The 16,163-nt window shown below is 38.0% G+C and overlaps 1 protein-coding gene across 4 annotated transcripts in view; it reads left to right on the top strand.

Moving 5' to 3' along the window:
• Nucleotides 1-16,163, top strand: part of BCL2L13 (BCL2 like 13) — a 91,211-nt gene that overhangs the window by 64,722 nt on the left and 10,326 nt on the right. The window lies entirely within an intron of this gene.

The raw sequence follows: 16,163 nt of genomic DNA, 5'->3' as shown, positions 1-16,163 counted from the left end.
TTCCACTCTTTTCCTGCTTTTTGTGGTTTTAATTAAGCATGTTATATGATTCCATTTTCTCTACTTTCTTAACATATCCATTACATTTCTCTTTTTACTTTTTTTAGTGCTTGCCCCAGAGTTTGCAATATACATTTACAACTAGTCCAAGTTCACTTTCAAATAACACTGTGCTGCTTCATGAGTAATGTGAGTACCATATCATAACAAAATCTTAAGTCCTCCGTCTCATCTCTACATCATTGCTGTCATTTATTTCATTTATATAAGCATGTGTATGTATGTCTATATGTATGTGCATATGTATGCTATATATGTAAGCATACATGATTGAGTTGCTATTATTTTTTTAAACAAACTTAGCAGATATATCTATTAAGAATAAGAAAAATAAACATTTTTACTTTACCTTCACTTATTCCTTCTCTGATGCTCTTCCTTTCCTAATGGAGATCCAAGTTTCTGATTTATATTGTTTTCCTTCTCTCTAATGAGCCTCTTTTAACATTGCTTCCAAGGCAAGTCTACTAACAACACATTTCCTCAATTTTTGCTTGTCTGTGCTTTTTGCTTGTCCTTCATTTATGAGGGATAATTTCACATGTACAGAATGCTAAGTTGGTGGGGTTTTTTTCTCTCAACACTTGAAATATTTTAGTTCAGTCTGTTCTTGCTTGCATGGTTTCTGATGAGAAGTTCAATATAATTCTTTTCCTTGTTCTTCTAAGGGAAGATGTTTTTAACTCTTGAGTTGTCTTAAGATTTTCTTTGACTTTCTGTAGTTTGAAAATGGTATGCCTAGGTGTAGGGGTTTCGTTTTTGTTTTACATTTATTCTACTTGATGTTCTCTGAGCTTCCTGAAACCGTTTGGTGTCTGACATTAATTTGAGGAAGCTGTCCGTCATTATTGTTTTAAATATTTCTTCTGTTCCTCTTTTCCTTTTGTATTCCAATTACAGATATGTTACACTTTTTGTAGTTGTTCCACAGTCGGATATCCTGTTCCTTTTTTCCTCTTTGTTGCCTTTGCTTTTCGGTTTTGGATGTTTCTGTTGATCTATACTCAAGCTCAGAGATTCTTTCCTTACCTATGTCTAGTCTAATCATAAGCCCATCCAAGGTATTCTTCATTTCTGTTATAGATCTTTTTGATCTTATGGTTCTTCTTTAGTATTTCTCGCTCTGCTTACATTGCCCATCTCTTCTTGCATGCTGTTTACTTTATCCATGAGGGTCCTTAGCTTATTAATCATAATTGCTTTAAATTCTTGGTGTGATAATTTCAACATCTGCAGTGTCTGGTTTTGATGCTTGCTCCATTTCTTCAAATTGTGTTTTATGCCTTTTGGCATGCCTTGTGATTTTTTCTTGATAGCTGGACATGGTGTACTGGGTAAAAGGAACTGCTGTAAAGAAGCCTCGGGGGAAGGGGAAGGATTTTATAACCCTATGATTAGGTCAGTCTTTTTACTGAGCCTGTGGCCTCTGCACTGTGAACTTCACAAGTGTTTCTCAGTTTTTCCTTCCCCTGTTAGGTGGGATGAGATGGCTAGAGTGGGCTGAGTTGGGTGTTTCTGTACCCTTGTGTTGGCTAGATTCTGATTAAATAGTTTCTCTTGAGGGCAGTCCTTGTTACGAAAAAGAGTGCCTTGATATATTTCAGAATGGTTCATTTTCCTCCCCCTGCCAGTATTTATTGAGAGCACCTGGTTGAGCTCCTGGAGGTAAATCTCACAGAATTGTAGGGGTCTTCCTATGACTGAGTCCCCCTGGAGTTTTTAACTCTGTGTTGGCCACACTGAGCCTCCAGCAATTCATCAATTACAGTTCATCCTTCCCTACCTCAGTGCTCGTCCCCAGCATGATTTCCACTCTGGGAAGCTGTGACTCACCACATTCGCCTGTCTTGTCTGTCCAGTCTTGGGACAGTAGTTTGCTCTGTGCCCTCACCTCTCTATCTTACAGATCCTAGAATAGTTGTTGATTTCTCAGTTTTTTCAGCTTTTTACTTGCTAGGGTAGAGTGGTGACTTCAAGCCCCTTACATGTGGAATTGGAAATTGGAAGTCACTCTGAAGTTTTCTCTCTTAGTTTGTCCACAGTGAATCCAGCAGTTTGTCAGTTCTAGTTCCAGTTCTCGTTCTCCTACCTGGACACTGGTTCCTGGGGCGGTTCCTGCTCATGAGTTTCTACTCTAGTAAGTTGTGATCCCCTATATTGCCAATTGGTCACTTCAGTCTTGGGGGCAGCAGTTTGCCCTGTGACCTCACTTCTCTTAGAGATCTAAGAAGTTACTGATTTCTCAGTTTGTTCAGCTTTATTACTTGTTGTTAGGATGGAGTGGCAACTTCCAGGCTTCTTACATGCTTCCCAGAAACCAGAAGTTAAAATGACCTCAAGCTGAGACTTAATAAGGATCTATCTCATTTTGTTTTTAGTTACTTTATCCACGGGCATTATTCCCCAGACTTTGTCATAAGTCATATGGTTGCAATTTCCATACCTTAGATGTGAACGAGTTTCCATCTACTTCTGATCATTCCTTCTTCCTGAGACTCACCATCATGTGATGGTGAAACATATTTCTGTATTTCCTTTGAAATGTCTGTATGGAATCTAGAAGCTGGGGCTCCTGTTCCATGGAGCAGTACTCATAGGCATCACCAATTCATGTTCTTTCTCTTGGTTTTTCTTTATTTTTCTTTCTTTTTTTTTTTTTTTTAAAGATTTTGTTTATTTATTTGACAGAGAGAGACAGCCAGTGAGAGAGGGAACACAGCAGGGGGAGTGGGAGAGGAAGAAGCAGGCTCATAGCAGAGGAGCCTGATGTGGGGCTCGATCCCGCAACGCCGGGATCACTCCCTGAGCCGAAGGCAGATGCTTAATGACTGAGCCACCCAGGCGCCCCTCTCTTGGTTTTTCTTGAGAAGGAGAATGGCCTTGGAGTGTTTATTACTGTCTAATTGCATGGCCTTCGATGAATCATTTTCCTGAATATTCTTCAGATGATTTATAAACTCTAATTTCTGAGGAGGTCATGTCTGCCCATTTTACAAGGAGTTTGTGAAGATTAATTAGTTTCTGTAATGTTGTTTAAGCCCTTCGGGGATTAATTTTTAATGTGCAATGAACCTTGCTTTATTGCATATATTATGGTAGGTACCATGCTAGATTTTAAGTATACAAAAGTTAAATAAAATATAGGCCCTCCTTTTGAGCTCAGAACTGGTTGAGGAGATAGAAATGTAAAATATAAATAACCATGTGTAGCATGTTATGTGCTGTGAGGTGGAGGTATGTTTAAAGTGTAGTAAGAAGACGAAGGAGGATTAATTGGGGTGCAATTAGAAATAAAAATTGAATTAGGAACATGCATCTTAACTGTAATTAGCAATTAGCTTTTCAGAGCTACAATTGGATTATAATTTTTTTTTAAGATTTCATTTATTTATTTGGAAGAGATAGAGACAGCAAGAGAGGGAACACAAGCAGGAAGAGTGGGAGAGGAAGAAGCAGGGAGCCCACCGTGGAGATCAATCCCAGGACCCTGGGATCACGCCCTGAGCCGAAGGCAGACGCTTAACGACTGAGCCACCCAGGCGCCCCGGATTATAATTTTTTACTTTTGTTTATGTGGCATTAGAATTATAAGATAGGACTTTTGTTTTTTTTCTCCTTTTACCTTATTTTTTAACACTGCCAGAGAGTGGTGGGTTAATAAAGATTGGAAATCACAGGATTAATTTGTGGCCCCAGCTCTGCCAAATATTAGCCTTGTGTTTTGGGGGAAATTCATTTAACTTCTCTGAGCCTCATTTTTATCTATTACAAAATGGGAAGAATAGCTCTCTATCTCACAAAAATAATGATATAAAAGTGTTTTGTGAAAATGCTACATTTTTACAAGTGGCAGGTTTTCAGACATGTCTTTAAGAGTGTATATTTTTTTCCTCTTCCTGAGTCTGAAGATTCCTTTTCGTTTTGATTCTGACTTTTCGTTGCCCTGCAGCGCACTTAGGGCACAGACTAGTTGGCATATTATGATTCTCCCTGACTCATGCTTGTTCCCTCCCTCCTCTTTCTCACTGTCTTTCATTTCCTGGGATTGTGTTGCTACATTAGAAGTAAGTCTGTCTCCTGAAAAGGGCAGTACAAGTCCACCGTGGTAAGGCTTCTCTTTTATTTTCTCCTATGTCATGTACTAAACTAAATACTTACTATGAAAGATTTAGGTTTGTTTTTTTTTTAATTTTTTATTATGTTATGCCAGTCACCATACAGTACATCATTAGTTTTTGATGTAGTGTTCCATGATGAAAGATTTAGTTTTAAATTACGTAAGAGCTTATTGGTGAAAATGTCATCTGAGGTCTACGATTATATTTAATACTTAAGTAGTTTGAATAAAATTAATTTTTGCCTTTTTTCACTATGACTTAAAGCTTCTCATTTCCATTTTAAGAATAGAAAGCCAAAAAAGTGTTTTTGTTTATAATAAATGATACTTGAAGACTGTCTTATGGGAACTTTTAGGTAAGAATTTGTTAGAACAGAGTTTTTATACACCAGGAGTTCACACACAGTTTGTGATCTAAAAATCACCAAGTGGGTTTTGTAACAAATAATTTTAGTGTAATGAGGGTAAATACTGTTTCGTGAAATCCGTGTGTTTTATATGCAGGTGTGAGTATTCACTGCACTGTGATCCAAAGTATATTTTTTCTGGGTCTTGGTTGTCAGAATAGATGGAAAATTACTTCTCTGGAATGTCTTTCCTACTTTGCGTTTTCTCATTTTAGGATAATAGTGATCTGAGGGGCATATGGTATCCTGCTTGACTGAATGTAGAAGAGTAAAATTACCTGTTTCTATTGTTTAAGGGGAGTACTGAGAGACAGATATTGTATAAAGACCGAGAAGTACCATAATGGTTTGTTGGTGCGTCTTAGGGCAGGTGAGTCCCTAGATGGGTTTACCAGGGAATATGGTATTTGGCGTTCTGCCAAAGCATCTTCAGATGGAAAAGTTAAGTATGTCAGGAGCTCAGTTTGTCAGCAGCTATGACCCTGAAGGTAAAATATTGCTTGAAGTGGCAGAATAATTTGTAACTGATGTGAACCCCCCAAAAAGGAAGCAAAATGCAGTCGATATAGGCAGAATAAAGCACAAATTTTTGAAATGGTTCTTTTAATGATCTACAAGCTTTTTTACTTTGTTCCTACCACTAAAACCAAAGTTATATTTTATTTTATATTTATTTAAAGATACTCCTCTTATCTCCATATTTCAGTTTCTTCTCTCTCTTCCTTTTTATTGGAAGGGTTACATGCACATGTCTTTGGGTACTTGCTTGAAGAAAACACCCAAGAATAACCTTTTCTATTTACTTCTTGCTGTAAATTCAGGGGAAAACATTTGTGTGGTAATCAGGGGACTTCAGCCTAAGAGTTAGTGTCATGTAGTTGATAAAAGCATGGTCCCTGGAGGTAAACTGCCTGAACTTAAATCCACTTTAGTGACTTTGAACAATTATCCTCTTCCGTTGATTCAGTTTCCTTGTCTGTAAAATGGAAATAATAATAAGGCTTACTCTAGAGGCTTGTGAGGTTTAAATAGGTTAATATCAGTAAAATCTTCAGAAGGGCACATGGTAGGAGTGTGTGAGGGTTACTGCATGTTACTGACAAGCAGTTCTCATAGCAGGCTCAGAGACCCTGGGGCTAGTTACTCAATCTCTGGTTTTATTTTTGTTTTTGTTTTCAAAGAAAGATAAAATTCTCTGATTGTTTATGCATATTTAAACTCTGATAATTGGTCCAAATTAGTTTTATGTTTTTGAGTCCTGGAAGTTATTCTTTTGTGTTTTTTATATCAATGGGACTAAAAAGATATTTCCAACAACATAAATATTTTGTGCTAAAAATGATTTTAGGGGTACCTGGGTGGCTTAGCCGTTAGCGTCTGCCTTCGGCTTAGGTCATGATCCCAGGGTCCTGGGATCCAGCCCCTCATCGGGCTTCCTGCTCAGCAGAAAGCCTGCTTCTCCCTCTCACACTCCCCTTGCTTGTGTTCCCTCTCTCGCTGTCTCTCTCTGTCAAATAAATAAATAAAATCTTTTAAAAAAATGAATTTAGATTGTTGGACTGGCTCTAATACTACTTGTAGATGTTATTCCCAACCTAAGGTGCTAATTTTTTTAAAAAGATTTTATTTATCAATTTGACATGAGAGAGAGAGAGAGAGAGAGAGCGCACAAGCAGGGGGAGCAGCAGGCAGAGGGAGAAGCAGGCTTCCCGCTGAGCAAGGAGCCCGATGCAGGGCTTGATCCCCGGACCCCGGGATCATGACCTGAGCCGAAGGCAGACATCTAAACCACTGAGCCACCTAGGCACCCCTCATGTGCTAAATTGTACCCAAAGTATTATCCAAAAAAGCTCTTTATCTTTTAGTGAAAGCCTGCTCTTTACTAATTGTTAAAGAGAGAGGCCTCTATTTTTATATTTTTGCTTTATATGAATTGATCCCAGGAGAAAAAAATGTCAGTGGTCATTTCTTCTTTCTTTAATGCTTCTTACATAAGAGCACAACATTTTTGGTGAATCTTCATTAAAATGTCACGTTCCAAGTAAGAAATAAGTTGTAAGGCAGGGAAGGCCATGACAGCAAGGGAAAAAGCAATTAAGTCTGAATTGACTTTTGAGCCATATATTATTCCAAAGTTGTAATTTGACAAACTTCTTGAGCAAGGAAACAGAGTGTTCTTAACTCTTCTGTTAGCTTTAAGCTGTTAAAAATAAAGCAAAATGTCATTTTACACTAAATTCTATTTCAGTTTGTTAACTTTTCCCTTATTTCTTCACAATGTTATTTTTGAAATTTCCATTTCATTTGTTTTGGCTTACAGCCCTAAAGAAAAAGCAGCAAAGGTCTCGTTTCTAAGGATTAAAATTTTTACCTTTTGTTTTATGGGTTTTTTGTTTTTGTTTTTGCTTTTTTAATCAGTTCTTGCTGTGAGAGTTTCCTTTTATAGAAGTGCAGATAAATAACTTGTTGAGAATTCTTATCAGTGAGCACTGAGACTGCTCTGACCCTTGGATAACCCTTCTGTTTGAAGAGCTCTGTGATTGTAAGGCCGCACTGTGAATCCAGCTGTACTGTATGTCTCTTGAAGCGGCATGGAAACAGATTACAAAATTAGCAGAGTGTGAACAGAGTGAGAGCAGATGTGATTCTAAGACTAAGAATAAACAACGTGAGAAGTTACATTCCTTACCTCTTAATGACTCAGTTGGGAGGTGAGGGTGTCTAGGAGCACTTTTTGAGTTTTTTAGATGAAAATTTGGCAATGTTCATGGAAGGCTAACAAGAACACACTGTTTTAAGTTACACGTACTGGAGTAACTGACATTCTTTGACTCTTTTGCATAACTCTGAAATGCAGTTTCTTTGAGAAAATAGGATAGTCTTTCTTGCTTCTTGGGGGTCGTAGACTATGATTGGTTCATTCAGTGGCATAATTCTGTTAACACTCTTTTCCAGCTTCTTCCTCTCACTTAACAAAAAGAACCCAGTTTTTAATTGTTGAGTTTCAATAATGAAGGGAAAAAATGTAATCTTAAGCAGTGCCTCATTACCCTTCTTTTTTAGCTACTTTGCAAATTTTGAAGATAGTGGATTATAAAGTTGCTGAGCCATATTTAGTTTCTCATTCAGAGATTTTGAGAAAGCAAATAAATGAAACAAGTGTACTAAAGTCAAGTCAGTAAGGGACAATTATTTACCTTGTGCTGCCATTTACTGTCACTACTCTTCTTCACTACCTTTTTTCCCTCCTTGTACAATTATTTATATGAGCTTTATTTCTGTTTTTACAATGAAGCTCCTTGAAGAGATGATTTAATAAGCAGATAAACTCTTGGGTCTATGAATGACGTGGCAAAGAGAAATCTCTTTGTAACAAGTGTTAGGGGATTTGCATGACTAATTAGAATTGTGTTCTGGCAAAGAGGTAGGTAAGTACAACTTCCCAGGAAAATTGAGTTTAACTGTTGATCCGGCTTTGGTGACTGAGTCTTCCTTACTCTTGGACCTTCAGGTATACTCTTCCAAAAAGGTTGTAGAAATGATTCCCTGGGTAGCGAGTGTCATTTGTGTTGCCTGCTGTCATTCTGTTATTGGTGGTTCATCAAGAATCAGCAAACTCAGAATGTGCTTATCGTCACTCAGTAGTCGTAATCATTTTACCTCTGCCTTTTCTTTGTGCTAAAGTGTGTTTGGGCTTTAGGGAGGATGTTGATTACAGCCATTATACCCATTTTTGTTTAGCAAGATGTAATAGCTGGGTCCCACCTTCAAAGAGTCTAATTTGATTGTTATGGGTTGTAACTTTAACACAGGAAGTCTTAAAACTTTCACAGGTGTTTCCAATTAGGCAGCAGAGTTTGAGGGCCGCTGTGTTACCTAACCTTCCTAACTAGATTATAGACCCCTTGAAACAGATTTTAATTTTAAAATTCTTAAACTTTATTAGATTGCTGATTATATGTTTACTAGTTAAACACAGCTATAAACATAAAGAAGCCAATTGTTTTTTTTTTAATACTATTTTTTTATTATATTATGTTAGTCACCATACAGTACATCCCTGGTTTTTGGCGTAAAGTTCGATGATTCATTAGTTGCGTATAACACCCAGTGCACCATGCAATACGTGCCCTCCTTACTACCCATCACTGGTCTGTCCCAAAGAAGCCAATTGTTTAATTGTTTAAAATAAATATCAAGAAAGCCATGGTGAAGTACAAATTTTTTAGTGGGTAGTGTAGAATACCAAGAAAGGAAGTGGTGGTTGTAGAGGTCAATCAGGAAATGCTTCTTGAAAGAAGTGTAGTCAAATCCTGAAGAAGCGTGAGACTTATGTTGGGAAGGCAGCAAGGCGTTAGTTGGGTGAGCTGTGGGATCCAGCGTAGGTGATTTGGAGTGGCCATGCCTCAGAATAGCAAGACTTTATCTGTTATGTTCCAATCTTTTGCGTTTGAGCCATTTGTGATATATCCGAAACTGAGTTTTGGTTATGAAAAAAGCAGTCCTGAACTTGCTTGGGCCTGCTCAGACCTCCACTGTGTGTCTTTCTTCTCTGTGTTTAGTAGACCAAGTTGGCTAACAGATGTGTTTCCTCTTCAGAGAGGCTTGCAGGTCTAGAACAGCAGGTTATGACACGTTATGTTCCATCTTTGTGATTCCAAGGCAGGAATCATGCTCAAAGAGAAATGACAGCTGTTTCCTCAGTGGAAAAGACCCCAGATTCATGAGCTGAATCAGCTTGTCTAAGTTCCCCCAAAGTTAATATTAATGTATTAATATAATATATATTATATATGATTCTATTAATATAATATGTGTGGGATTCTGTAAGGCACTTGGCATGGGGCTGAGGAAAAAACAGTACAATGAAGATGTTTAAAAACATATCTTTATTTTTTATTTTTTTATTTATTCATTTGACAGAGAGACAGCCAGCGAGAGAGGGAGCACAAGCAGGGGGAGTGGGAGAGGAAGAAGCAGGCTCCCAGCAGAGGAGCCTGATGTGGGGCTCAATCCCGGAACGCTGGGATCACGCCCGAGCGGAAGGCAGATGCTCAACGACTGAGCCACCCAGGCGCCCCTAAAAATATATCTTTAATCTCTAGGAACTTAGTAGGGATATAAGAGAGATACACACAATTTACTATATATTTTATAAGCAAAGAGAATAGATAAATCATTTGAGAGTTTAAAGGTAATGAGAAGGATTCGGAAGGGCAGAACTGAGGAGGGCATTCTGCATAGCTAGAACATAGTGACTTGAGTCAGAAGAGGGGAGTTTGAATTCTCTTCAGCATCAGCAGTATGTGACCTTGGACAGCAGTATGTGACCTTGGACAACAGACACTGAGATCCATATACGTAGAAATAAAAAATCAAAATAGTTAGTGTTCGGCACTTCTTTTGTATCCAAAGATGGGACCAGTTTTCCTGTTAGCATTTGCTGACCATCACTGTTTACTTGGCTTATGTTAGGCATTACAAGGGGGATAGCAGAGACGGTTTAAAGCATGTTTTCTTCCCTTGAGGTTGGGGAAGGACTAATACTTGTGAAAAAATTAGTGAGAAGTATGGTACAAAATGTATAATTATGGTATTTTGTGTAGCCTAGACTCAGAGCTATGAGTTCAGGAGAGATAAGAGAGGGGGATTGGATTCAGTCCAGAGAGGTTAGAATTTAAGCCAGACCCAGATGGAGCCAGATGAGGAGTCTTTAGCTGGAAACCATGGATAAGTTTCAGGGAGTGTGAAATTTCCCCTAAAATGGTATGTATGCTTTGTATGAATGCAGTTTTAAAGGAAAAGTCTCACATCTTTCATTATATTTGTGAAATATTTTCTGCTCCTCAGAATGTAACACCATTATCTGCATGAGTAAGAAGACAGAGCTCGGGGATTTAGTACAGTGTTTGTAGGGAACAATGAGCAACCTTGCAAAGATAAGTCTTCCCTCTTATATGGGGCACCTAATTTGTGATTAACACAAATTCGGGCTAATGGCTCTAGGAATAGAAAGGAGAGACAACCCAGCAATTGCACTACTAGGTATTTATCCAAAGGATACAAACAGTGATTCGAAGGGGCACATGCATCCCAATGTTTATAGCAGCAATGTCCACAATAGCCAAAATATGGAAAGAGCCCAGATGTCCATCAACAGATGAATGGATAAAGAAGGTGTGTGTGTGTGTGTGTGTGTGTGTGTGTGTCCACACGCACGCGATGGAATATTACTCAGCCATCAAAAAGAGTGAAATCTTGCCATTTGCAATTGTGTGGGTGGAACTAGAGAGTATTTTGCTAAGCAAAGTCAGTCAGTCAGAAAAAGACAAATATCACATGATTTCACTCATATGTAGAATTTAAGAAACAAAACAGATGAACGTTGGGGAAGGGAAGGAAAAATAAAGTAAGATGCAAATTGGAGAAGGAGACAAACCATAAGAGACTCTTAACCATAGAAAACAGGGCTGCTGGAGGGGAGGTGGGTGAGGGGGTAACTCAGTGATGGGCATTAAGGAGGGCACTTGATGGAATGAGCACTGAATGTTATATGCAACTAATAAATCACTAAATTTTGCCTCTGAAACAAATAATACACTATATGTTAATTAAATTGAATTTAAATAAAAAAATTAAAAAACAAGAAAGGAAAGATTGGCCTTACCTCCTCCCTATACTGCAACCTTTAAAAAAATTATATTTGGTTTCCTGGGAAAACATTTAATATGCCCAAGAAGAAATAATATATTATTCTAAATATTGTATAACTCGGCCCTCTTGCTTTTTAACTGAAGGAGACAGAGAATTAGAAATAGATTTCAAATGTAGCGCTACTTACTCTGTTTTGTGGGATTCAGACGGAGCCTTCGTCTGATGCCAGAGGCTGCCTTAGGTTCATCTCTTCTGTTCTGAGTTAGTGATGGTGTCTAAGAGTTGCCGTGCTGGGGGGTAGGGGAAGTTGAATTCATTTTTCAGTAAAACCAAGATCTTTGTCAAACTTAGCAAGAGTGCGGGGAAAATATTCCCCTTCTATGAGATAGAGACATATTACTTATTTTATATCCAGAAAGACATTGGTAGCTTGCTCTCCATGAATTAACATTTAAGCTTCCGTAAGGCCTTGTTACCCTTTTTTTTAACTACTTTGCAGAGCTTGAGGGTAGAGGATTGAAAGCTGCTGAGCCATTATTTAGTTTCTCATTTGGAGACTTTGAGAAAGCAAATAAATAAAACAAGTGTACAAAAGTCAATAAAGGACAATTATGAACTTCATGCTACTTTTTTAAAATAATAATTTATTATTATATTATGTTAGTCACCATACAGTACATCCCTAGTTTTTGATGTAAAGTTCCATGATTCATTATTTGCGTATAACACCCAGTGCTCCATGCAATACGTGCCCTCCTTACTACCCATCACCAGTCTATCCCATTCCCCCACTCCGCTCCCCAACTTCATGCTACTTTATACTATTACTACTTTACTATCTTTTTCCCTCCTTGTAAAATTATCCTTATATGAACCTTTATTTCTGGTTTTCACAATGGAGCTCCTTGAAGAGATGATTTAATAAGCAGATAAACCTTTGCATATATAAATTATGTGGCAAAGAGAAATCCCTTTGTAACAAGTGTTAGAGGATTTGCATGACTAATTAGAATTGTGTTCTGGCAAAGAGGTAGGGAAATACAACTTCATAGGAAATTTATTTAATTTTTTCTAGTAATCTCTATATCCAACATGGGGCTCAAACTCATGACCCCAATATCAAGTCTCTTGCTCTTTCACCTGAGCCAGCCAGGCGCCCAACCTTCATCTTTTTTTACTCCTCATCTTAATGCTTTGGAATACTGAAGAGCATTTCTCAGTGCCATGTTTTTGTTTCTGCTTTTCTGCTCCATGGAGCATCTTTCTCATCTCTTTTGTCTTTTAGTTATTATTCTTTAAGATCCAGCTCTGTTGTTCTCCCTTCTTCTTCTTCTTCTCCTTCTTCTTCTTCATTTTATTTTTAAGTGATCTCTACACCCAGTATGGGGCTCGAACTCACAACCCTGAGATCACGAGGTGCACACTCCACTGATGGAGCCAGCCAGATGCCCTTGTTGTTCTCTCTTCTAAGAAGCTTTCCATGAATCCCCAAATAAATTTCTCTTCTTCATGCTCCTAGAATAAGCCGTGTTTGTCTCCTCAACAGATTTTTTTTATTTTAATTTTTTAAAAGATTTTATTTTTTTAGAGATTTTATTTATTTGACAGAGAGAGAGACAGCCAGCGAGAGAGGGAACACAAGCAGGGGGAGTGGGAGAGGAAGAAGCAGGCTCCCAGCGGAGGAGCCCGATGCAGGGCTTGATCCCAGGACCCTGGGATCACCCTGAGCCGAAGGCAGACGCTTAACGACTGAGCCACCCAGGTGCCCCTAAAAGGTTTTATTTTTAAGTAATCTCTGCACCCAATGTGGGGTTTGAACTTAAAACCACCATGTCAAGGGTCACATGCTCCACCGACCATGCCAACTAGGCACTCCTCCTTCACTAGGTTTTAAACTATATATATTTTTAAGCTATATAATTAAACTATATTACTCTTTAGGGGGCAGAGATTTTAGTGTTTTATTACTAGCATTTAAATAGCACAGTTCCCAGCAATAAGAAGCAAACTACTTTCAAGAATAGGAGAAATCCAGTATGACTCCCAGGTTTTTGGCTTAGCTGACTGGTGAAATATTTTTTTGGTCTCCAAATTGGATTGTAACATCAAGGAGACAGGAGTCTTTGGCATTAATTTTGGTGAAAGATAATGATTGTTTATTTTATAGTAGTAGCAGAAAATGTTGAGAGGAGGAGAAAAATATATTTTGCTATATTAAGATAGAGTAAGAGTAAATATTTTGGAGATGTAGTTAGTACTTCGTGATGAAATAGAGGGAGAGGGTGATGATGAGGTAGATGCTAAAATAAAAGCTTACGATGGGATAAGATGGAGAAACGATGGAGCAGTGGTATTTGTAGTTCGTACTCAGTAGGACGCTATCTTCTGGCTGTCTGTAATTAATGACTTCAGCTGTTGATGGGTGTACAGTCTTTATGTGCTGTGTTTGGTTGTGAAGGGATTATATTGTCATGCATTATTGATCAAGTCCCAGAACCCAGAATTTATTATTTTTTTTTAAGGTTTTATTTATTTATTTTAGAGAGAGAACAGCAGGAGGAGCAGAGGGGGAGGGAAAGGGAGTGGGGAAGAACCTCAAGCGGACTGTGCACCGAGCTCGGGGCCCCATCCCACAACCCCGAGATCATGACCTGAGCTGAAACCAAGAGTCAGACACTTAGCTGAGCCACCCAGGCACCCTGACAACAACAATTTTTAAATGGGCAAAAGATTTAAATAGACATTGTTCCAAAGAAGATAAATGGCTAATAAGCACGTGAAAAGATGTTCAGTATCATTTGTCGGTCATCAATGAAATGCAAATCAAGACCAAAATGAGGTATCACTTCACATCCCCGTAGGATGGTTCTAATAGAAAAATAAAACAGACAGTAACAGGTGTTAGGATGTGGAGAAATTGGAACCCTTCTACATTGCTGGGAGGGATATAAAACGGTACAGTTGCTTTGGGAAATAGTTTGGCAGTTCTTCAATAAATTAAACATAGAATTATATGACCCAGCAATTTCCCTTCTAGCTATATCCTCAAAAGAATTGAAAATAGATGGTCAAACAAAAACTTGTACATGGATATTCACGAGGTGGATACAACCCAAATGTCAACCAACTGAAGAATTAATAAACAAAATACAATGAAATACTGCAAAGCCATAGAAAGAAAGAAAGTGCTGATACACACTACAACATAGACCATCCTTGAAAACATGTGCAGTGAAAGAGCCTAGACACGAAGGGCCACATATTGTATGATTCCATTTATATGAACTTCCCAGGGGAAGGGGGGGGGGAATTGGGAGTGATGGCCAGAAGCTTGTTCTGTGAGTGATGGAAATGTTCAGGAATTAAAGAGTGGTGATGTTTGCACACATTGTGAATATACTAAAAACCACTGAATTGCACACCTAAAAATGGTGAATGTTAGGTTATGTAAATTTTATGAATGTAAATATCAATACTAAAAAAAGAATAAAAGATTTTTTAAAAGAATACCAATTTCAAATGGTATATCCATATGCCCTGCCCTTTGTTTTAGAGAAAGAAATTCAGGAGATTCTCTTCATCTGAGTCAAATTATTTCACAGCTCATGTTGAGATCATTGAATATTCACTAATCTCAAGTTCCTAGGAGGTAGCAGACCCCAATTTATATGTCCATTCTTAAAAAAAAATTGAAATAGTTTTTTCTTTTTTACAAAATCATGATCGTTATAAAATTGTATAGACTCTAGCCCATAGAAATAGCCCACATACTGGTTTGATGTGTACTATTGTAAAGAGAGATTTTACTTTTGTGATACCTCTATTTAGAAGTGATGAGGAAGGAGGAAAAAGTTTGTTAATTACCTTTTCTACCCAAGGGAAGGGTATTGTTTCAAATTGCTTTCCATTTAAAAAATTTTTAGTCTAGGGGTCCCTGGATGGCTCCATCAGTTAAGTATCTGCCTTCGGCTCAGGTCCTGATCCCAGGCTCCTGGGATCGAGCCCCACGTTGGGCTCCCTGCCCAGCAGGAAGCCTGCTTCTCCCTCTCCCTCCCCCACCTGTGCTCTCTGTCGCTATCTGTCTCGCTCTCAAATAAGTAAAATCTTTAAAAACATTTTTGTTTAGTCTCGGTGGTACTTTAGAGTAGCTCTTTGTTCCACCACCACGTCACCAAAAACAATAGTGAGAAAACAATGGCAACAAAAACAATAATAATGAAAACACAGCACAATTTATCGATTGCTTACTAGGTACAAAGTACTATGCTAAGCACTATAAATACCGTATCTAATTTTTGTAGCAACCTTGCCAGTCATCTTCCATTTATGAAGAAATTGAGGTTTAAATGGTTAAGCAAAGCATTCAGATTTATTGTGGAGCTGGGGTTCAAACCATTTCTTTTTTCCTACAAATACTGTATTTTTAGTTACTATACTGTTTTGTCTCTCTGCTTATATTCATTCATGGACTGTCCCTGATGACCTCCAGGACTCTTCAAGAGATTGAAGCAAGGGTTGAGGTGGAATGTGGGGCAGTTAGAGTGTTGACACGATCATATTATTTAGTTGTTTTTCTGGTTTCCTTTTATGTGGGGCTGATAGAGGGACTATGGATTTATATCCAAATCTTAATGTATACAGAGAGTTTTTGGTCTCGATTGAAGAATAAAATTATTCTACTTCATATGAATAGCAGCTATAATCACAAAATAAAATAGGAATTAATTGGCTTTACATAATCCTACTCAGACTCTCTGTAGCATGTCTGAGTGTCATCCAGACATTTTGTAAAGTTTTCATTAGGTCTTTATGAACAGTACACTCCATTGGTTCTCTTCCTGCCTCTTTTAAAAAATATTTATTTTTTTAAAGTAGGCTCCACACCCAGCATGGGGCTTGAACTCATGACCTCAAGATCAAGAGTT

Source organism: Ursus americanus, chromosome 25 (genome assembly GCF_024610735.1).
Source record: "Ursus americanus isolate L20-20 chromosome 25, mUrsAme1.1.p, whole genome shotgun sequence".
Taxonomy (NCBI): domain Eukaryota; kingdom Metazoa; phylum Chordata; class Mammalia; order Carnivora; family Ursidae; genus Ursus; species Ursus americanus.
The sequence above is the reverse complement of the archived record's forward strand: the minus strand, read 5'-3'. Positions and strand labels throughout refer to the sequence as shown.